The 19,242-nt window shown below is 35.4% G+C and overlaps 1 protein-coding gene and 1 non-coding gene across 4 annotated transcripts in view; both read right to left on the bottom strand.

Moving 5' to 3' along the window:
• SGCZ (sarcoglycan zeta) overlaps positions 1-19,242 on the bottom strand; it is a 1,203,249-nt gene that overhangs the window by 412,855 nt on the left and 771,152 nt on the right. The window lies entirely within an intron of this gene.
• LOC129043274 (U6 spliceosomal RNA) lies at positions 14,938-15,041 on the bottom strand. Its single transcript, XR_008504371.2, has one exon. It is a non-coding gene; the product is annotated as a U6 spliceosomal RNA (small nuclear RNA).

A 19,242-nucleotide genomic window follows, 5' to 3' on the forward strand; every position in this document is an offset into this window, starting at 1 on the left:
AGGAATTTACCAGTATTCAAATGTTCCTCCTGTATACATGCAAACTTTATTCTATACAAATGTGTTTGTGTATGTATAATAGTTTAAAAACTAACATTGTACCTATAAATAACTCTTTATAAAAATGTTTAGTTTTTATTTCAAAAACAAAAAAGGTTGTATTATCAATGCTAAATTATCCCTGAAAAGAATTTAACAAACAGTTCTCATCCTAAACCACAAAAGTTACCCCCATCTTCTTGTGCAGTTTTTCAAGAACTGCAAGACCCGATTGGTGTTAACTGATGGTGAAGTGGTAATCCAAGACTCTTTGTAAAATATAAATAGTATTTTACATTTCATGGGCCTTGCTAATTCTGAATGATACCTAGGAGAAATGCTCAGTTAAAACAAATAACTAACTGGGTCACTGAACTTTAAAGGGGTAATTTAGAATGAATTAAAATCTATAATAAAATTCACACCTGTTCCCATACTTATTAAAATATATTACAAAGGTTTATGAAGTACTCTATGTATTAGAGAAACAGATAAAATTGTATTTTACTAAGATAAAATAGTTTAAAATTGTAACTATTTTCACATTTCATTTTTATGTATAAGATTATTAAGAATAAGAAAAGCTTTCTCCTCCATATGCTGTTGCATTCAGATTAAACCAAAGTTCTTTAATTTTGTTATCACATTATACATATGAAATAACTTCATTAAAATATCATGAATTTTTCACCATCAACCCTAGAATAAATATTAGGCAAGAAAGTATACATGACATTAAAAAATGAATTCAATACATCAACAAATGTTTCTACCAAATACTAAAATATCAATTTTGACCCAGAATTGTCAACTACATAGGTGTCAGTGATAGGTATTAGTGAAAACGTGGTGAAAATTCACAAATGAATAGAACTGAAATCTTCCATGTCAACAGAAGTAAAAAATGAAAAAGTGGCCGGGCACGGTGTCTCACGCCTGTAATTCCAGCACTTTGGGACGCCGAGGTTGGTGGATCATGAGGTCAGGAGATCGAGACCAACCTGGCTAACATGGTGAAACCCCGTCTCTACTAAAAATATAAAAAAATTAGCCGGGTGTGGTGGCGGGCACATGTAGTCCCAGCTGCTAGGGAAGCTGAGGCAGGAGAATGGCGTGAACTCAGGAGGCGGAGCTTGCAGTGAGCCGAGATCACGCCACTGCACTCCAGCCTGGGCGACAGAGCAAGACCCCGTCTGAAAAAAAAAAAGAAAAAAAAAAGAAAAAGCTTCTATGAAAAATAATGTCTTTAAGTAATCCCCCACTGGTACCAGTTTTCATTGCCAAATTTTACATAAGTCATTCTGTGGGAGGACAAGATTGGGGAAAGTTACAGGGGAAAGAAGAAGTCCCTTGTTGACAGAAATAGAATCTTTCTATTGATGAACGGCTGCCGGCAACTGGGAACAGTGACTTGCAACAACACAATTTAACATTCTCTAAATAAACAAACCATTTTTGCACTCAGAACTGATGTACTAAAGATACTCTGCTAAACACATGAAAACGAGAATAAAATACTTCTGATTTGCATTATCATACCAAATGATATGCATATGCCAACATCCAAACTTCTGAATCATTTTTAAAAATCTTAAAAATCCATGCAGATGATTAAGATGCATTTTGGGTCTATGGACTTCTAAATCTACAGAAACACACACACATATACATGAACACACACATAAACTTGTGTGTTCACACAGAAAGTGATGCTAGAAATTAGTTCTTAAACCTATTTGATTAGTATCAGATGCACATTTTGCAACAATAGTCATCATAATTATTCCTCAATGTTTAGTCATGGTTTTACTTTATAGAGAGCTCCATGAATTAATTTCAAGAATGAAAAAAGAAATTATACTAGGTAGCCCAGTATAAAAAATTAAAACATATATGTCCATTAAAATTTTTTTAAAAGACTTTTCTAAATTACATATTGCAGAAATTATCCTCCAAAGAACTTTGAAATCATACTCAGAAACTAAAACACTTAAATTTACTGTTAGATTTTGATTCACACTAAAAATCAATTACTTGTCCTTGACAAAACCTTTTATTATATCCAAATGATTTTAGCCACCAAAGAGATATTGGATTTTTTTTTTAAAGTCACAGACAGCTTTAATCTTGCAAATGCATCATTCCAAAATGTGTGAAATAAATTTGAAAAGGTCAAATCTGCTGTAATTAAAGCCATTCTTTGGATCTCTTCATAGTTGAAGCAGCCAAATGTCTGTACTGAATGCCAGAAGAATTAAGTATTCAGATACATATTTTTTCCTCTCCAATCTAGCATCAGGCTGCGGACTTATCCAATGAGTTAATTTGTTGTTGTTTAAGGAAGTAGAATATTGCAAACCATACAAGTAGATTCTGATACAGCTCTAAACATTGTAACACAAAGTGAAAAGTTTAATGTTTAATATCATACTATTAAAAAGCAAAAGAATTATATTTCAATATGAGTCTAATGAAAATGTACAGTTTTATTTGCTTTTTTATTCCAGTATATTTCAATATCTAAATATTATCACCTTCTAGAAGTGGTATGTTTTCCAATTCATAATAAAAGAATTGTGGGGTTGCTGCCAGAATACAAGTAAAGCAACTAATAAGTAATTGTAAATATAAATTTTTGTAATTTGTGTATACAAGTAGCAGCAAACATTATTAAATATAAAAAGGTTTTTAAAACAAGTCCTTTCTGTTGTCATTTAAACAAATGACATATCCATGCATGATTCATTTTCATTCCAGTGATTGTTATTAAAGCAAAAGAAAATGCACGTGACTCAAAATGTACTAAGATTAAATTTTCAATGTTGGCTCACAATAGAGCTAATATTTTAACTTGTTTTATGTCTTTATTGGCTGGATTTTATTTACAAGACAACTTTGTGCTATAAATTGTTGGAGATAACACCAAATTTCTATCCAAATCTTTCAGAATTTTTTAATGAGGGTCTTACAGCTAGAGGATAAAATAGTCTGAAACAATTCCAAATTAAGGAATTATATGACAAGTTCCATATCAATGATACATATACACACACACACACACACACACACACACAACAAGCATTGTATTAGTTCAAATAGTACAATGTTGAATATACATATTGTGATAGTTACTTTTTTTTTTTTTTTTTTTTTTTTTTTTTACTTAAGACAGGGTCTCTCTGTGTCACCCAGACTGGAATGCAGTGGTGTCATCATAGCTCACTGTCACCTCAAACTCCTGGACTCAAGATATCACCCCACTACAGGTTTGCACCACCATGCCTAGCTGTTTTTTTTTAAGACAGGGTCTTACTGTGTTGCCCTGGCTGATCTCGGCTCCTGGCCTCAAGCAAATCTCCTACCTTACTTCCCAAAGTATTGGGATTACCGGCGCGAGCCACGGTGCTGGCCTGATGGTTATTCTTATGAGTCAACTTGACTGGGTTAAGGAATGCCCTGACAGCTGGGAAAACACTATTTCTGGGAGTTTTTGTGGGAGTGTTTCTGTATTAGCATCTGAATCTGTAGTCAAGAATCAGGGGTAAAAGAGGTCCACTCTCACCATTGTTGGTGGGCATCATCCAACTCACTGGGACCTGCCCCAATAGAACAAAAAGCAGAAGATGGGTTCTTCAGCTCACAGACAGAACACTGGACTTCTGGGCCTCCATAATAATGAATATGAGCTAATTCCCATCATAAATCTTTCCTTATGTATTTCTACATGTCTTACTTATTCTATTTCTCTGGAGAACCCTGAATAATATACATATATATGTATGTGTGTATATAATTTATTACAATAATAAAAATTAAAGTAACAAATTATTAGTGAGCTAGTAACTTTAAAAAGCCCACAATGATGCCAAATTTCTCCCTCTAACTCTTGAGAGAACATCTACTTATCTATGGCTAATGGTCAATCAGATTTTAATAAGATTAATGATTCATTTATTGAGCAATTTCTATGTTTCAAATTCTACCCAAGTCCCACTGTGTATGCTAATACACTGATTCTTACAACAACTTGGTGAGATAGCTATTAAGATTCGTACTTTCAGATGAGACGATGAAGTTGTGACAAGTTGGCTGCCAGAGTCTTGTACAGTTAAATGACCAAATAAGAACTAAAATCTACTACGGTTTGACTTCTGCATACATACTTTTTGCCTTGTGCTTCATTGTCTTAGACAATCAGTCCCCAACCTCCTTTATACACTTTCAGAAAGAGACAGACATTCATGTACTCTAAACCAAACTATTACATACCCCTCATTGTGCTTTCCAAAAGGTACAAAAGCAGGCTGTAACCATACTTGCTATCCATACTATATACGCATTTTGTTCCCATTGGGAAATGTTTGAGGACCGCCTACTGGTTGCAAATATTTTTCATCTAATTTTTAATTTAATTAAACCCTACTTATTCTACTTCCCTTAATATTTCCTTCCTTTCAATTTCACTTTATGTGTCTTTTCATTTTTGTGACTAATTTACAGTAATAAATTACAAATATTAATATTTAACTCTAAAAATACCTATTTATAAAATTATTCATATGAATTTTCACCGGCCTACTACCATTGTATGAATAAGGAGAAGGCTGTTGGCAAAACAACAACAACAAAAACCACCACCACCACAAAACACTTTAAAACCAACTTTGGGATACTTACTTTGGTTTTAAGTGTTTGATTTTATGAGCTCATTAATGAATGTTAATATTCTTCACTGAAATTTGCTACCTATATTTTTATGCTTCTTACCACTGTGAGTTGTTTTACATACTAGTGATTTTTTATTATCCTGTTAGTATTCTAAATGGAGTGTGGGCAGTAGAAATGCCACAATTGTTTTTATTAGATACCTCCTCAAAGTAGTCTTACACTATTTTATTCTCCTTCAATAGTTTATCATCTACTAAATCTGTCTAAAACAATATATACAAAAGGTTAATAAATGGCTCTGTTTAGCTAAGTCTAGTCTAATTACCATGAAAACATTAGGTCTAAATTTCTAAATATTATAAATTTTTTGAAGTGTTCTGCTTTTCCTAAGAATACGCTACTCCAGACTAAAGTTTACACGTGTAAAAGAGAAGGAAATGTAGGAAATATGTCTGAAAAACCATACCTCTTCCTTAGATAAAAGAATTTTTCAGCTGAGGTTTTTATATCATCACCAATTTAATAACACTTCTTGGTCCTGCCACCTTCAGCTCTCAATATATAGTTAACTTTTATCTTCTGGAGATTTTTAGACTTTAAGGAACTCACTCAAGATTGTTTAAGAAATGATGCAGGGAATGAGTTGAAGACTTCAATTTTCCAAGTAAGTGCAGAATAATTATGAAGATGGAACCTGATGAACATGAAAAGCAGACAGCACCAAATTCTGGTGAGGATGTTGGACAATGTGCATCCTCATTCATTGCAGGAATGAAAAATGTTACATCACTTTGGAAGACAGTTTGGCAGCATTTTTACAAAACTAAGCATAATCTTATCATATAATCTAGCAATCATGCCCCTTGGTATATACCCAATGAAGTTAAAAACAGGTCCTCATTAAAACCAGCACAAGAATGTTTACAGCGGCTTTATTTGCCAAACTTGTAAGCAACCAAAATGTCCCTCATTAGGTAAATGGATAAACTGTAATACACTCAGATAATGAAATAGTATTCAGCATTAAAAACAAATGACCTATCAAGACATAAAAATACATGAAGGGATCTCATATACATGTTTCTAACAGAATGAAGCCAATCAGAAAATGCTACATACTGTATGATTCCAATTACATGACATTCCAGGAAAGGCCAAAGTATGGATGCAGTTTAAAAAAAAAAATCAGTGATTGACAGGTGTTATGGGGGACAGAGGGATGAGTAGGTGGAGCACAGAAGATTTTTAGGGCAGTGAAACGCTTCCGTAAAAGACTGTAATTATGGATATTGTGTTCAGATTTTTGAAAAAATGAAACTGAAATTTAAAATAGAATAACTAAGAGGGAATCTGGTTGATTTGTTTCAGCTTAAATTCATGATTGCAAAGCTCATGTCTTTATATTTTCCGAAAAAATTAATATTCCCTGCTCCATTCACTCTCACGCTTTTTCAGAGTAACAGTTCTTATTTTCTCTCCTTCCCATTTTCACTCTTGTTGACGAGTTTATTTTGTTTCACGTGTAAAAAAGTAGTAATCTGGCAAGAACTTCAAAATCTCTGGTCGCTACATCTGCTCACCTTCATATATCTACACCTACATTCTGTTCTCTCTCCTTTTCATATGGATAAACTGTCTTTGTTTCTAATGCCCACCCCTCTGTGACTAGGTCCTGTCTCCTGTTGTATTTGGGTTCTCCAGCGGGACAGGATTAAATGGATAGAGCTACATATAAAATAGTTTATTAAGAAGTATTGACTCACAGGATCACAAGGTGAAGTCCCACGATAGGCCATCAGCAAGCTGAGAAGCAAGGAAGCCAGTCCGAGTCCCAAAACGTCTCAAGTAGGGAAGCCGACAGTGTAGCCTTCAGTCTGTGGCTGAAGGCCTGAGAGCCCCTGGCAAACCATTGCTGTAGGTGGAACAGTCCCAAAGCTGAAGAACTTGGAGTCTAACGTTCAAGGGCAGGAAGCATCCAGCACGGGAGAAAGATAGAGGCCCGGAGACTCAGCTAGTCTCGTATTTCCTGTTTGCTCCGCCTGCTTTCATTCCAGCCGCATTCGCAGCTGATTAGATGGTGCCCGCGTAGATTGAGGGTGGGTTTGGGTCTCTCAGTTCACTGAGAAAGGTTAACCTCCTTTGGCCACACCCTCACAGACACACCTGGGAATAATACTTTGTATCCTTCAATCCAATCAAATTGACACGCAGCATTAACCATCACACCTGTTATCTATTCACGCCTATCATCCCTGCAATTTTCTTGCTGCTGTTTCTGCAATTTTAATTCCTCTGCTAAGTCCTTCACATCAAAAAACAACAAAATGGAGTTAATTTAATGTGAAAAAACCTAACAAGTTTCTTTACCCCCAGGTCGCGTACCTCCAGAATCCTATTTCTCTCCTGTTTTTTTGTTTGTTTGTTTGTTTGTTTTGTGAGATGGAGTTTCGTTCTTGGAGTGCTTGGAGCGCAATGGCGCAATCTCGGCTCACTGCAACCTCCGCCTCCCAGGTTCAAGCAATTCTCCTGCCTCAAGCTCCCAAGTAGCTGGGATTACAGGCGTGCACTAGCACGCTCGGCTAATTCTGTATTTTTAGTAAATACAGAGTTTCACCATGTTGGTCAGGCCAGTCTCGAATTCCTGACCTCAAGTGATCCACCCGCCTCGGCCTCCTAAAGTACCGGGATTACAGGCGTGAGCCACGCGACTGGCCAGCCATTTCTTCTTTTATAGCTGTTTATTGCTAACCATTTGTCTTCAATTACTGTAATCGCATTCTCTCTTGAACCTATTTCATTCAGGCTTATTTTCTTCTACTTCTACACTGAAACAGTTTTCAAGATGACTAATATAGGTAACTATTTATACATTGGCCATATACTTTATGTATAAATAAAGTACACAATGCCAAGTATGATATGTTCTAGTACATTACACTTAGCAACAGCGTCTACATTCTACTCCTTTGACATCTACAATCACTGCTCCTTGAAATATTTTTTCTCTTTTCCTCAGGACACCATATTCTCTTATTTTTTTCTCCAGCCTCCCTGGATAATTCTTCTCATCCTTCTTTGCCAAATCCACCTTATCTCCCCAGAAAATTGGAAGTTTCCCAAATTTCTCTATTATTTCAATGTTTACCCTTTGCTACACACCAACATTACTTAAATCCAGTTTCATGACTTCGTTATGCTTATAACTGCCACATAATTCTTTTATACTCAATTTGGAAATTTATTCAATGTTCGTGTTTATTCATTCACATCATGCTGACTCCTTCAGTAACAGAGCTTGGGGCTTGAAATTCTAACCTTACAAAAAACTTAAGCTTATTCCACATAATACATAGATATAAACTTCTTGAATATTAAAGACATTTCATTGTAAAGACTATATTCTTTATAAGGACAATAAAGAATATATTTATAATAACATAATTGTATTCTTCTATATTTATTTCAAAACTTGAAGCTTCAAAGGTCACATATGTCTTTAATAATCACAACAAACTCCCATGATACAAGTTTAATTATATAACAAACTTGCACTTGTACTCCTGAACTTAAAAGTTTGAAAAAAGAATATCATTCTTTAAATAAAAGACTTGTAAAGACTTAATGAATAAAGTTATCTTGAGCATTTGATAACTTTAATATTCACAGTTTATATTTATCAATAGATGCTCTCAGGAAAATAAAAAGGCTTCCAACGAACTAGAAGAAAATATTAATATAATCAACATATAAATAGCAAAGTGTTAATATCCAGAATATATAAAGAATAATACAATAACCCAATTAAATAATGGACAAATGATACAGACATTATACAAAATATAAAAACATGAATAGATAATTAATATATGATGCTTAATTTTGGTAACCAGGGAAATGCTATTTAAACTCAGGGCAGGATGACATTTTACACTAGCCGGTGTGAAAAAAATTTAAAATTCCAGTCACAAGTGTCAGAAAAGTTATAGAACAAAAGAGAGTCATACATGACCTGTAAGTAATGAGATGGGGAGGAGTCGTAGAAATCACTGCCTCACAATCAATGGGGATTACTCAATTCACTAATAAGGAATGCATGCAATAAGTTTCAAAATCATTAATTTTGTGCTTTTTGTGACAGTAATAGTAAAAAATAATTTTTATCAATCTCATAATAAATTTGACCAAACATTTTGTGCAATTGAATTCCTTTAGACCCCATTATCTCATTATGGCTGAGTTTACTGTTTTATTTTATAGATACATATAACTCTAGAAGACACAAGGATTTTGTAACATCACTTGCCTCTGGTAGTTAAAGTGGGAGGGAGTTTTTTTATTAATATTTATTACCTAACATTTGAATTTTATACTAGCAGAATGGATTATTATCCTGTAATAAAATTAAAATTTAAAAAATTAAAAACTTTTAAATTAAAGCAAAAAGTTCAGTAGATGAGAGGTTCCATCTCTAATCAGGGGATAATAACTGATTCCATTATAAACAAGTAGAAAACTAGACAAACTATATGAAACAATCATTTTCAAACATTGGACAATTGGCACCTAAGGACTGGTTTTCCGCAGTTGAGAAGAGAAACAAACAATGTAAGATCTACAATAGCCCCTGATTTCTGCCTGGGGATACTTACTGGACCACACCATTGACAGCAGAACCCAGACAGAGCTAGGAGAAATCCCAGAGTTAAAGAGACAGAAATGCTATTGCAGGAGGACTAAGCGAGTATCTTAAATTTAACGTAGGAACTAGACAAAGAAAGAGCTCCAAAAATCAATATAGGTTTCCCCTGAGTGATCCAGGGACTGACTGACTGACTAACTCAGTGAGCATCCATCCCTGGATCTAATATCTAAGTTCCCCTCCTTGAGTGTCCAGGGTAACCACCTTCAGCTTTGTTCATATCTGCAAATGGCAGGTTCATCTCTGCCTCTCAAGATTGTATAAACCTGTGCAACACTTTCTACCTTTTATGGTAATTTCACAAGCAAACAGCATTTCCTTTATTTTGGAGAATTCAGTCAAGCTTTGGCATTCAGAGTTATGGGTAAAACACTTTACTCACTTCACCTTCCTCTTTATACTTGTGCCTGATTTCTCTTCCTTTAATCTCCCTTACCGCTCTCAGAAACAAAATGATTTTCTTTTCTTATCTATTAACAAGTATAACAATTTTGCAAGAGTCTTTAGTTGCTTGATTAAGACAGGTGTGGTGGTTAATTTTCCGCTTTAACTTGACTGGGTTACAAGGATGCCCAGATAGTGGTTAAACATAATTTCTGGGTGTTTCTGTGAGAATGTTTCTGGAAGATATTAGCATCTGTGAAATGAGTAAAGCAGATGGCCCTCCCCAGTGAGGGTGGGGGTCATACAACCTGCTGAGGGCCCGAGTAGAACAAAAAGGCAGAGGAAGGTAGAATGCTGTCTCTGCTTGACCGCACGAGGGGAGACATTGACTGTCTCCTGCCCTTGGGCTAGGCCTTATACCATTGTCACTTCTCATTCTCAGGCCTTCAGACTTAGGCTGGAATTAACACCACTGGCTTCCCTGGGTCTCCATTTGCAGACCACAAATAGTGGGGACTTTTCAGGTTCCCTAACTCCATAAACACGTGAGCTAATTCTTACATCATATATCTTTATACACACACACATACACATATCCTATTGCTTCTGTTTCTGTAGATTGCCCTGACATACAACACAATTTCTCTCTCATTTCCACAGGCTCTATCTCTTACCCACACTTAAACATTGAAATCATCTGTGTGTATTTTAATGCTCATGAAGTCCAGGCTTCCCTCAATAGCCTAACTTTGTATCTCTGAGGCAGATCACACTTCTACATTTCAAAAAACATGCCTTTAAAAGAAAATCTTATTTTAAGTAAGGGTGACAATCATTGGCAGAAGGCAATTGTAGAACAAATGGGATATGAGGCCTGGTGCAATGGTTCATACTTGTAATCCCAACACTTTGGGAGGCATAGGCAGGAGGATGGCTTGAGCCTAGGAGTTTGTGACCAGCCCGAGCAATACAGTGAGACCCCGTCTCTACAAAAAATTTAAAAAATTAGCTGGGCTTGGTGGTACATGCCCAGCTACTCGGGAAGCTGAAGCAAGTGGATTGCTTGAGCCCAGAAAGTCAAGGCTATAGTGAGCCGTGATTGCACTCCTGCATTCCAGGCTAGGCAACAGAGTGAGACCCTGTCTCAGAAACAAAACACACAAAAAAGTATTTGATTTCAATACTAATTTATTCGTTTTTCACCATGTAAATTACATTGATAAAGAAATTCAAAGAAAGTATATTGTACTATGTGAATGATCACATTTGAGCCTGAACTACTAAGGGTAAGTCTTGGTTAATTGTATAAGAATAACGGGTTACAACTAAGGTAAATTAACATATGTAAAATACTATGTATATATGAATATATGCAGCATAAACGACAGTTATTTTATTTTCAGTTTAGCCTGAAAATAAGGTTGTTTTGATTATACAAGCAATCTTTTAATAAAATCAAGTTTACTCCTTTATGTATCACACTAACATATATGTTCTGATTGCTGACTAAATGGATTAAAGATAATTTTCTTCTCTCTACTTAGCATCTAGCCCATGAAAATCCAACTTTTTGCAGTTTCTACACCTTAATGACCATAGAAGAACACTGGAAAATATGCCACATTATTAGACATCACATGTTACTTTATTATGCCTGAAGTTTCTCTAAAGATTGAAACAATTCAGTAATTACAGCAAGTTATACATATGTACAAACTGGTTATGCACTATATCTATTAAGATTATGAAACTAGCTATACAACTCAATGACATTTGGATATGGAAATGTAATTCTGATATTTTTTGTTTCCATTTGTGTCATAGTTTGCTATTAATATGGCTCTGTATAATAAACTTTCATGAATATATCAAAGAGAAATTGTATGATGAGAGCTAAGTGCAAACTATGCAAGTTAGTGACTCTGAAACAGTGACCACAGCAAGTCATTTACCACTGTTTTAAATAACTTTTAAATATAGAATTATGTTTTGTTGTATTTTTAAAGGTTTACAAATAAATTTTTTAATTCAGAAACTTGCATTGATGTAATTTTTAAAACATTTCATCGCTATCTTGGTTAGCAGTTTCCCGGTTCTTTTACACATATAGAACAAATGTTACAGTACAATGGGAGCATCCTGGTATGGAAAAAGATAGATCTGGAATTATATTTTATGTTCCGTTTTTGCTATGGTTTTAAGAAATATACATTTTTTTAAGCTAATTTCTTCTTCTGAAAGATGGGAATATTATATTTAAGCCAAAGAATTATTGTTTGAATCAATTTTAAAATATTGTGGCCATGTTTATATCTAAAATGTTTCTGTCATTCATTAATATGATTCACATAATACAACTACAGAAAATCATTGTTGGTAATGAACAAGAGAGATCATTTAGCTCTACATTAAATGCATTTCTTGGTGGCACTTCTGTTGCTTCATAGTATAATAACATATATTAAATGCTTTATAGCAAAATTATTTATATAAGTATTACTAAAAGTCATCGCTAATAGCAACATTTTGACATTGAGTCTTACCCTGAAATAATACACCTTTGCTCACACAGTGTGAGTATTTTGTTTCTCTTTATGGCTTTAAAGGACTAAAACTAATTATTTAAAGCAAGAAAGCAGGAAAGTCATGGAAGGCACTGAGACAGAGGCTACTAATTTATGCAGAATTTCCTCTCATCTTCTTGCTACTTGTTTCAGAATCTTGCCCTGAGATTTTGTGGGATACATGATGATCCAACTAAAAACTGCATTTCCTATCAGTATTCCTATCTTCCTATCTAGTTTAGGATTTATCCCAGAATTTTTCTTTTTCTCCTCCCTCCACCCTCCGCCCCCTGCTGGAATGCAGTGGCATGATCTTGGCTCACTGCAACCTTGGCCTCCTAGGTTCAAGCGATTCTCCCGCCTCAGCCTCCCAAGTAGCTGGGATTATAGGTGTGTGCCACCATGCCGGCTAATTTTTTGTATTTTTAGTAGAGAAGGTGTTTCACCTTGTTAGCCAGGATGGTCTTGATCTCCTAACCTCGTCATCTGCCCACCTCAGACTCCCAAAGTGCTGGGATTACAGGGATGAGCCACCATGCCCGGCCAAATTTTTCATTTTTAACCACATTATTAATGCTTACATTAAGGTAGGCCCTGATGGGTCCTGTGCTTCCAGATTCTGCCTCGGTTTCCTCTCATAGTACATGAGACACGCGTGAGGACAGAGCAAGAAGGGTTCTCACTGTAACAGAAGCTTATATCTGTAAGATGTCCAGTAATCTAATTGGTCTATCTTTCCTCAACTCTCACTAGACACATGCAACACAGCCAGCACTTTCCTTTCTATGACAGCAGGTACAAGGACATACGCTATTTAACTACTTTATATTTTCTCTAGAACAATTTTTTTAGATCTACTGATACAGTAAAAAATAACGTCAGTTAATAAATACTTCAAAAAATATATAAGTATGTTTAACATGCTCGTTTTTCCCCTTCAAAGTTGTTCTGGTTTGGACAATAAATTATATAGCCACACTATCTTTTGGTTGCCATTTTAAAGATCAAACTTGCCTACACTTCCTCTCCCCCTTGAAGTTGCCTGGAAAATTGCATTGTTGTAGTTCCTGTGGAAGCAGATATAGAGGCCATATGTTGAGTACACATGGTACCACTAAATACGGGTGTCTGGGAGAAGAAATGGAGCAGAGCCTCCCACCGGACATGGATCCCTCAACTACTCACTATTACTCAAGAGAGAAATACAGTGCCTTCTTTTTAAGACATTGTATTTGGTGTCTTGCTGGCTGTCTCCTAAGTAATATATTCCCTAAACAATAAAGATCAAACATTGTTTGTAAATACTATGCTAGAAGTCACTTATAGAGAACTTAGGCTTAACTACACTTCTTGTGAGTAATGAGTGTCTGTGTGTGTGTGTGTGCGCGCACGCGTGTGTCTTTCTCTGCTGCCCAGGCTGAAGTGCCATGGCACCATCACAGCTCACTGCAGCCTCAACCTCCTGGGATCAAGCAATGCTGCGCCTCAGCCTTCCAAGTAGCTGAGACCACAGGCTTGCCTCACCATGCCCAGCTAATTTACTCCTGGGCTCAAGCCATTCTCCAACCTCAGCCTCACAAAATGCTGGGATTACAGGCATGAGCCACCACACTTGGGCTGTGAATGATTAGGTTTTAAAGTTAATTATTAACGTGAAAATCATGTACAGCCAACAGTATTAGCATACATCTCTCATGGAATCTAACAGAACCCTGAACATTGGAACAGAGTAATATTTAGTAGAGCATGGGACGAAGCAGTTTCATGCAGTTCAGGACTATGTTGTGTGAAATATGTGTGCCACCTAAATATCACAATCAGAGCAGTGACGTGTTCACACTAGGAGTGACTCTGAGTGACTCAGTCCAGATTCACAGTCCTCAACTTTGATTCCTCCAGGGTATATGGTTCCATAATGGAATCATTTGCCTTTAATAGGTTATCCAAACTGTCCTCTCTCTTAGCTTAGCTATATGATCACGGTCCTTTAACACTTGACTTGTGTAGGGTCAGGTATATTCCACCTCATCATTTCCTAATGTAATTGTAAAAGCTTTATTCTTGTTTGTACTCTAAATAAGAATATGAAACCATCCTGAATCAAGTCCTGTTAAAATACTTGCAAGTATGTTGATTTTTTAAAAAAATAATAATATTTGTAAGCTATAAGGAATATAATATCTTATGAGACAAATGATGTATGGCAAATTATAGTACTTTATGCAATATAGATACCATAACATTGCCTCTCTTACTTTATGATTACTTGTTTGTTACCTAGATGTGCTGATTTGTGCTGTACTGTTCCTTCCAGATTCTAAGAGTTTGAGTCTTGAAATGCTTACGACTTCAAACCATTGCTCTTCTGTTTAGTGATAATTTATTTCAATTATGTTTCTAAGGGATAAAATATTACTTGAGGATGGTTTAAACCTATAATATTGCTGAATCCTCAGCTGATTTTATCATACCTCAGAGAGACATTTCTTTGGCCAGGTGCCTGAGGGAATTAGTAATCTCAGAATTACTAATACTTAATGTAACTTTAAGGTATTCATACCTAAGTGCTACTTTTTAAAAATAAAAAATGTGTCACAAATCCAAATCTACATGTCATCTTTGGACAGGGGGCCTGCTAGTCTTGTGCGTCTTATTCCAATTTTAGCACATGTACAACCAAAGTGAGCGTCTTAAGGATTGGCGTTTCTACACTGTAGTAAGTGTTATGACAAGTTTAATTCTGTTTTATCTTTTCTTTCAGGACACGATCTTTTGGGATTCCAGGAAACCTTAGTGGTTAATCAGGAGCCCCACTTTCGAGAAGCTTTAAAAAACAACTTTTCTCCTCCTAAGTCCCTGACGCTCCCAAATGTGCAGCTCAGACTTTTGGTGGCTTCTCCAGAAAGGTAAATTCCCTGACACGAAAAGAGTCCTGAACGCTGGATTCCCCTTTCTAACTTCTTCTGGTCCTATCTAAATCGCGACCTGGTTGTTCCCTACTGTCTCACTGGTTTGATGAGGTTATTAATAAAACAAACAAAAACGCATTTGTTGTCCTTTTATTAGAAGCCCAGGATTGATGGATTGATATTAATTCTATATTGTATTAGGGATAAAAGTTTGAAATTCTGTGCCCCATCGCCATGGTTAAAATAAGCTGTTTTCATCCATTGCTTATGTATGAGCAAGGGACTACAATGGCCTTAACTCCCCTCCAGCTAGACAAAAGTTTAAAGAGGTTTCCTTCTGATGCTAGGCCCTTCACTTGTACTTCCTAAGATTACTCACTTCAATAAAGTTGCAATTGTCCCTTTGAGATGTAAATCATCCCCTAGCCTCTAGCCAGTTTTACAACATGGAAATGCCTCTCAAGGATCTGGGAGCTAACCCACTGAAGTGTAATCATCTAGAAAGACAGTGCCCCAATCTTTCCATCGCTGTGAGAAGTTAGGAAGCTAACTTTCCTAAATGTCAATTAGAAAACACATGTGGCCTAATCACGTTGACCAACCACTCTCCTAACATCAAGCAGTAGACTTCCCTTGCTAATGCAAACTCTCCTGCCTTTTGTTTCAGCAGAGTTGAATTCAATCTTTCTCCTCATTGCAATAATCTTGACCTCTTTTACAATGGTCTTAAATAACATTTTCCCCACCTCTTTAATATCATCTCTTGCAATTTTTCTTTGACATTTAACTAAAGATTAATTAGTTCTGGAAATTCACCCTTTTTTTCCTCCACGGATTCAGCAGCAGTATCTAAAAGAAAAAAATTCATCAACCAATTATATATATAGATATGTATGTGTATATATACACCTATGTGTATATATATATATATATATAATATAAAGATAAAACACTGCAATAAGTGGAACTGAATATAAAGTAATTCAAATTTACAGAACACATCTGTTTTTTTCAGGCTTTTAATTTTATTAGACATAAAAGGGCAATATAAATTCCTATGGAACTCACCTTTTACTTAAGAATTCATTATCATCGAATTAGTTTAACAAGGCTGTTTTGCAAGAGGCTCTGGTTGCATTCAAAAATTAGAATGGGAACAATGACTTGTAAAAATTAAACATTTTAAACTACCACTTACTATATTGACTGTGTCTAGGATTTTGCATATTTCCTTCGGTGGCCACAAAATTATAAAATGGACACAGAACAGTGTCTTCAAAAAATTAAGGACGTTCTTTCTTCTTAAAAAGATTATAAATATTACTCAAATGGACATGACACTTTTATTAAATAGACTGACTTTTTTGCTTCAAAGAACTCATTTGTACATCTAAATTAATTTTGGTCAATATGTTTGAGTGCATGTGCCTGTAGAAGTAAATGGAGGTAAGCGGAAGGTGGAAAAAAGGGAGATGGTCTGGCTTTTTTAACCCACTTTTTAAATACCCAAAACAGAGGTACTAAAAAACAATGTTGTTGTGAAAATAAAGTATTACCAACTAGAAAAAAGACTTGAAATTGGCATATTTCTTTCTTATATATTATTAAATATATCGTAAATATAAATCTTACACAATTTAGCTCCCCTATCTCCCAGTCTCTGTGAGAGGTTAGGAATCTAACTTTCCTAGGCCTCAATTAACAAACACATCTGGCCTAATCACATTGACTAACCTCTCTCCTAACATCATGCAGCAGATTTCACTGGCTCACCCAAAAATTCTCTAACTTTTTTTTTTTTTTTTTTTGAGATGGAGTCTCGCTCTGTTGCCCAGACTGGAGTACGGTGGCACCATCTTGGCTCACTGCAACCTCCACCTCCCAGGTTCAAGAGATTCTTGTGTCTCAGCCTCCTGAGTAGCTGGGATTAAAGGTGCATGCCACCACTCCCAGCTAATTTTTGTCTTTTAGTATAGATGAGGTTTCACCATGTTGGTCAGGCTGGTCTCGAACTCCTGATCTTGTGATCCACCTGCCTTGGCCTTCCAAAGTTCTGGGATTACAGGCGTGAGCCACCATGCCTGGCCAACTCTCCTGCCTTTTATTTCAATAGATATGTCAACTTCTACATGATACAATAATTGTATAAGATAATATTAGATTGAATCTCACAATCACACTCAGCTTGATTACTAAACTTTCTCCTGCTTCTTGCTCACCTAAACTTACCTACATTTTCTATGAATAGAGTAGTTGAGAAATTTATGTCTTATGTGCGTTATAGTGTAAGTTATTGTAAGATAGAAATATGGACTTTCTTTGAATCCCATTTTCTACCTAGGAAATACCAATATATTTTGAGTATGATAAGTGTTTCAAAGCATTCAAAAATGAATAATGTAGGAAATACACTGCAAAATGAGGTCTGATTCTCATCCCCTTAGTCTTAATTGCTCTTCCTCTCATCTCTCTCTGTTTCATTGATGAGTATAAAAGATCACTTTCATATGATATTAAAATTCATAGAAATAGGTGTTGATTTGATCATCCAACCAATCATTTATTGAGTGTCCATTACAAGTCAAATTGTGTTCTTGAGAACAGCTCAGGAAATGAATGTTTGACATTGACGTACATAACAGAAATGCAAACATACCGCTAAAAACATCAGACCTTTTATGACAATCCAGATTCTCATGTAAGCTCTGTTAAGCTCTTTCAAGGTGAGAATTGATCATTTCAAAAAAAATCATTTTAACAAGTCATTCTTGAGACAGAAAAGTGGAATTAGAAGCTCATATATTGCTGTTTCAGAAGCTAAAATCTTAAGTGTTGTGTTTAATCAATTGACAGCCATATAATTTTTAGTTTTATATACCTATATTCATCAAAAATTAAAAACTTTGAAAATTATTCCTGTCTCATTCTACTAATCAATTTAAACATTTCATTTATTTTGTTATGTTTCTTCATTTTACTTGGCCTTGAATACTTCTTTCCAGCCCAGTATTAAATTTAATTGATATCTAATTTGTTTACTTGGTTTAGTTACTTTTGACTATGTTTGGTACATGTCTTATGAAGCAGGTATGTAGGAATGTTTACAAATTTATGGTCCTCACTCCTCCAAAGCCCTAATGGCGATACCCCGAACAGACACATACCACAATGTAAACACACACACATACACACACACACACACCCACCCACACACACACACCCACCCACACACACACACACACTCCAGTGGATCAACACATTAAATACTCTGCGGACAAAAACATCACACATCAGGGATCTCTCAGTGTATTACTCACTTCCGTAATTTATCAGGACTGTTCAATTGAGGTGAGTCTGCAGAGATTTCTAAGGCGATTTGAGTGCTAAGCTGTCTAACTAGTGGTTGGACACTATTTGAGTAATGCACCAAACATAACTCTCAAGACTGTGAAGAATTTATGTACTTTCCAATGAACAAGGAGTTACAAGATCCTAAAAAACACAAGTTTTTTATATCCTTTAATAGATAAAGGAAAGCTGATATCAATATGAATATATGTGTGTTAATTTTTGCTTGCTTGTAGTATACATTTTTATGTTACTGGGAGTAAGAAACATCTTACGGAAAAGAAGACAAGAAATAAAATTTTCATTGTTACACTGTGCTTTGGTCCAGTAACTCTCCACTGCACATACAGGCTATAAATTGGCGTCTTGGGGAACCACTTTGGTATTTCATTTTAATAGCTCATTCTGGAGAATATATTTGAATGGATCATGTATTACAACTGATTTAAATTTTGACCCATATAGAAATGAGTTCTCAAAAATATGTCTGAAGCCTGGATACTGTAAAATCCTTTATCATCATAGAATAATAAAATGCTAGCCATTAGTTACTCAGAAATTGTTCAATAAATCTAAGATGACTTAGATATAAATAGTTATGAGCGAGTATGGCTCATCATTAATATTTGTA

Source organism: Pongo pygmaeus, chromosome 7 (assembly GCF_028885625.2).
Source record: "Pongo pygmaeus isolate AG05252 chromosome 7, NHGRI_mPonPyg2-v2.0_pri, whole genome shotgun sequence".
NCBI lineage: Eukaryota > Metazoa > Chordata > Mammalia > Primates > Hominidae > Pongo > Pongo pygmaeus.